Source organism: Aythya marila, assembly GCF_965140915.1.
Source record: "Aythya marila genome assembly, chromosome: 2".
Classification (NCBI taxonomy): Eukaryota; Metazoa; Chordata; class Aves; order Anseriformes; family Anatidae; genus Aythya; species Aythya marila.
In genome coordinates this window covers 126,815,350-126,821,349 of record NC_139043.1, presented here as the reverse complement: position 1 = coordinate 126,821,349, position 6,000 = coordinate 126,815,350, and positions in this window count along the sequence as shown.

The following is a 6,000-nucleotide window of genomic DNA, read 5'->3' as shown; positions in this document are numbered from 1 at the left end:
TAATCTGAATTTACAAAGCATACAGCAGGAAATGAATGAGAAGCAAAAACAAATTTTGAAGCATGACATACAGAATGAGGCTGGGCAAGCCACAAAGGCAGATCCAATAGACAAAGAACATACAGGAAATAAAAAATACTCTATACACACATACTGCACGGGCAAAACTACAGAAAGAGATGGTACAGAAAAAGGTAATATTCATTCATTGTCTGCTTTAGAAGCATATCCACACATTTGTATTTTGCTTTTGCATTGTCTTACTCCTACTAGCAGCAGATCTTGCACATCTTCCTATTGAAATGCTTATTTCTCTGTTCCTGTCCTCCAAACTACCTTACCTCATCAAGATCATTTTCAGTATTTATCCTGTCCTCCAGCATGCTTTATACCCCTTCCAGTTTTGGCAACTCCACGACTCCTCCACATCTGAGAACTCCATCACATCCTCTCTAGCATCTATGCTATTGAAAAAAAAATACATATTAGTATCAAACCCAGAAAAGACCCTCAGACCCTCACAGGGCTCCCCAATACCTTTTTTTTTTTTTTTTCAATACAAACTTCGTGGCAAGGTTTTTTGAAATCTGAATTCAAAGTCTTGCACTCAGCTAGCTATACATTTTCATTCCTCTAGCCTATTTACTAAATTAACATATCATAAGAAACATAACAAAAACCCTAATAATGCCGAGGCAAATGAAATTTGCTTCTCCCCATCTGTCCAAAAGACCCATTATCCTATCAAAGAAGGAAATAATATTGACTTGACATGACTTTTTGACTGGAATTCACCTCATTTTAATCTTTTGAGTGTTTACAGGTGTTTGGAACTTTTATTCCAGCATTTATTTGAAAATCAGGATTACTTGACTAGTTTAGAGGTATGCATCCTCACCTTCTATTCCTCTTTTCTTTTCCTGTCTTCCCTTCTACAAAGATTATTTCCAAATAGTTCAGAGTCAGTAACAGAATAAGATCAAAAAAACAACCCCCTGTTGAAATTAAGACTGTTCACGTGATATCTAGAAGTTTGCATCTCACATACAGCAAATATTTAACATGAATATGTTAAAATAATCAGAAAAAAAAAAAGTTTATGTTTTATGAAAGAGTGTATCAAATTCCCTAGTTTAAAAATGACTAGAAAGAAGAGTGGAAAGAGAAAGTGAAAAAGATTACTATACTACAATATCATGTTTAGGCTAATGAAGGTCATAAAAAACACATTGAATGCCATAAAACTACATCTTGGCATATTTTTGTTTTCTTTCCTCATTTCTGAATAAAAGTACTGGCATAGTCAGGTGCTTCTAATCACTACAATTCCAAATGTAGACCTCAGAGTAGTCTGAGAAAGTCTTGGCTGAAATAAAAGATGAGAGAGAAATACATATCTCATGACAGATGTCTAGTCTTTGACATTTAATTTTTTTGTTCATGCCTGCTGATTCATGTCTTGATTCTCTCTTTCCTGGAAGTCTTTGCTACTCATTGTTGTACCTTTCACTCCTGTAACTTTTGAATAGGAACACAATTTTTATCCAGTGCTGACAGCTTGTCATCTTTCTCCCAGTAATTTATCATTAGAGATGCTTATCTTGTGGTATGTCCAAGACTGAAAGAATCTGCTTTTGGTTTTTGTTAAATAAGCTAAAAACTACATGTATAAACAACTCTAGTGAATGAGGTTTCACTGAAGTACTGAAATCCATTTTTGTTTACGCCTTTTTCTTCTCAGTGCAATTCTCTGTTCTTTAATCCTTTATTTAGAGGAATCTTGTCAGTGATAGAGGGAAATCCTTTCCTGTCTGATGAGAACTTGGAGGATTAGAGCTCAGGGTCACAAGGACAAGAACCCATCCTCCCAAAGCTCTGAAAAGAAAGGACAAGGAGAGTGTATCCCCTCTGATGGATGCGAATGGTGAACTGGTAATGACAGACATTAGAAAGACCAAGGTACCCAACAACTTCTTTGCCTCAGTCTTCACTGAAAGTCATGTTTTCCTGAACCTGTAGATGGAGACTGGGGGACCAAAGTCCCACCTACTGTAAGTGAAGAGCAGGTCCGAGACTAAACAGGTACAAGTCTGTGGGACCTGATGACATTCATCCCAGGGTCCTGAGGGAACTGGCTGATGTAGTTGCTAAGCCTCTCTCCATCATATTGGAAAAGTCCTGGCAGGCAGGCAAAGTCCCCAGCAACTGGAAAAATGGAAACATCACTCCCATTTTCAAAAAGGTTACAAAGGAGGACCTGGGGAACTACAGGCTAGTGAGCTTCACCTCTGTGCCTGGCAAGATCATGGAAAAGATTCTCCTGGAAGCAATGCCAAGGCATATGCAAGAAAAAGAGGTGATCTGAGACAGTCAGCATGGCTTCACGAAGGGCAAATCATACCTGTCCAATTGGGTGGCTTTCTACGATGGAGTGACTGCATCAGTTGACAAAAGAAGACAGACTGATGCCATCTACCTGGACTTCTGCAAGGCCTTTGACACGGTCCCATACAACATCCTGATCTCCAAATTGGAGAGATGGATTTAAAGGGTGGACCATTCAGTGGATAAGGAGTTGGCTTAAAGGTCACACCCAGAGAGTGGTAATCAGTGGCTCTATGTCCAAGTGGAGGTTGGTGATGAGTGGTGTACCTTTGGGGTACTGTCCTGAGACTGGTACTCTTTAATATCTTTATCAATGACCTGTACAGTGGGATTGAGTGCATGCTCTGCAATCTGCAGATGACACCAAGCTGAGTGGTGTGGTTGATAGAACAGAACGAAGGGATGCCATCCAAAGGTACATGGACAAGCTTGAGTAGTGGGCCCACACAAACCTAAAGAGGTTCAACAAGTCAAAGTGAGTACAGACTGGGAAAAGAAATCACTGAGAGCAGCCCTGTGGAGAAGGACTTGGGGGTTCTGGTGTACAAAAAGCTCAACATGAGCCAGCACTGCATGCTTGCAACCTGGAAGGCCAACTGCATCCTGGGCTGCATCACCAGAGTGGCCAGCAAGTCAAGGGAGGTGATTGTCCCCCTCTGCTCTGCCCTTGTGAGGCCTCACCTGGAGAACTGCATCCAGGTCTGGAGCCCCCAGTACAAGAAGGACGTGGTGCTGTTCGAGCAAGTCCAGACGAGGGCCACAAAGATGATCAAGTGGCTGGAGCACCCCTCATAAGAAGAAACACTGAGAGAGCTGGGGCTGTTTAGCCTACAGAAGAGAAGACTCCGGAGTGATCTCATTGCAACCTTTCAATACTTAGAGGGGACTTATAAAAAAGATGCAGAGCAACTCTTTGCTCAATCAAATAATGACAGGATGAATGGTAATGGATTTAAACTAAAAGAGGGGAGATTTAGATTAGGAGGAAATTCTCAATCAGAGAGTGGTAAGGCACTGGAACAGGTTGCCCAGAGAAGCTGTGGATGCCCCATCCTTGGAGGTGTTCAAGACCAGGTTGGATGGGGCCCTGAGCAACCTGATCTAGTGGGTGGTGTCTCTGCCTGTGGTGTGGGGGAGTTGGAACTACGTGATCTTTGAGGTCCCTTCCAACCTAAGCCCTTCTATGATTCTATGATTCAAGCTCAAGCTTCTCTACTAAGAACTCTGATTTGCAAAGCGGGTGCACACACAGAACTTGTACAGGACTACCCTACTTCTTCTAGCTACTTGTCACAGTACTGTTTGACTTTCTTTCAGGAGTCATCTGCTCTACCTATTGCTGTTCCTCCTTCCCTGTTCTTTCTCCAGTGACAGGTTCAGAAAAAAAAAAAAAAAAAAAGGCTAACCTACAGAAACTCTGGCCTTACATTATGCCACCAGCTTTCAAGCCTGAAGAATTGCTGAAATGTACCACACCACTCAGACATGACTCTATAGAGGCAAAAACTCAGCAGCTTGGAGTTTTATTCATATAAAATAATCCTCACTAATTATGCTAGGGAAAGCATATTAAAAATTATTTCATGTATTAGACCACAGTGATGGCATGCCACCTCTGAAGGAGACTAAATAAATTTAATAAATAATTAAAAAAAAACACCTGAGAGTAGAGTGGCTATGTGAAAGAGCAAATAAAAATAATACAAAATAAAATAATACAAAATAAAATAATACAAAATAAACGGTTTGTTCAGGCTTCTTTCGTTGCTTTCTTATTAAGGAAAAAGCTTTGGGTGGCTATACTTTACTGAGGTGGAGAGGATTATCCTTATTTAATATTAGAATATAAGTTCTCAAATGCTTTTATCACAGGGGCTGGATCTCAACAGAGCTCACTACTTCCATTTACAGAAGATCCATATCTGCCCTGCAGAAGCACTTGAGATACCATCCTGTAAGCACTTAGTGTCTGGAGCAGCGCCTGCAGAACATGATCAGCCAGCTGTCTTAAGGCCACCTACAAGTGCTGTGCAGACCAGCGATCCCAAAACTCTTCAGTGAACAAATATTTAGAGCATTTGTGTCTACAAAGATGCTTTCTTAGTACATTTTTCAAACCCACATAATAACTCTCTTGAAAGAGAAGTAAAGACTGAAAAAGGGCTCCAGAAAAGACCATTTCAACAGCAGTAGACCTTTTAAGCTCTACAAAACTTACACATGCATTATCCATACTTGCACACTCATACATATGCATACATGATTATAGATGTAATCAATCATAATTCATCAGGGCAATACAGACCTGGACACAAAACCATGAGAACACTATAGCACCATTCACTTTTGACCCTTCCTGTTTAGCAAAGGGGAAATGACTTCTGCTCCATCACAAAAAAAAAAAAAAAAAAAAATAAATGAAATAAAATAAAATAAAATAAAATAAAATAAATAAAATAAAATAAAAATAAATAAAATAAAATAAAATAAAATAAAATAAAATAAAATAAAATAAAATAAAATCAATGCACTTCTGATACAACAGTTCAGAACAGTTCGCTAAGCCCTGCTTTTGCATGTAATGGTTGCATTGCACCATATACAGAAAACAGAAGCAGATGCACGAGGAATAAACCATAAACCATGGTTTGCTTTGTGTATCTGGGTTGCTGTGAACTGCCAGGTTTTATAATTCTCTTGTGTCAATTATCTGGTGCATAATATGCAATTTCATGTTAAAGACTCTCTTTCAGTCCAGGTATTGGGTCTCTTCTACCCAACCACCTATTTTCACAAATTTTTCAGGAATTGCATCTTCATTGATGCATCTTCAGTTGCTGTCTTGCTACTCACATCAAGCAATTAAATCACCCAACATGGTGGGGTATAAAGGTGAAAAACCAGTGAGAGCACTGCTGGACAGACAGCGTTAGGCTAGGAAGAGGAGGTTGCAGTGACAGTGTAGTATGTAGGGAAGGACTCCTTGCACAATGTATTTGCTTACAAGCTAAGTACTAACTGGCTCTAAATAAGCTCTCTTTAGTAAAGTACTGTCATCTATTAAACATTTCCAAAATTGGTTTAAGTTGATTACAGTTCTAAGGTTTGGAAAACTTGATTCTAACTAATCTTATTTATCCGATTGAGCCTTTGAATTTTTTTCTTCTGACCACAAGAGCTAATATCTCATTTATTTTTGGCAGAGAAAAGGGTAGATAATGGGTGTTGTTTGATTTCTTATATAATCCTCTTACTGAAAAGGAATAAGCTTTAAGGGAAAAAGTAAATATAATAGATGTTTTATAGTCTGAGACTACATGAAAAATATTGCTAGTACTCTGGCAGTATTGGTTGCTATTGGTTTAAAATCAACTGTAGAATAACTTAATAATATATATTATATATATATAAGGCATAACAGAATACTAGCAAATAAGAAAAAAAAAAAAAAAAAAACAGTGCTTTTTAAAAGGCACTGAAGTTCAGCTTTGTCATATTCAGACAGTAGGTATTTTCTACGGTCTAACTCTGAAAGAAACTTACCCAACTACATGCCGTAACTTCCACATTAACGTATGTACTAGTGCTACAAAAAAGTCAGCTATTCATGTTCCA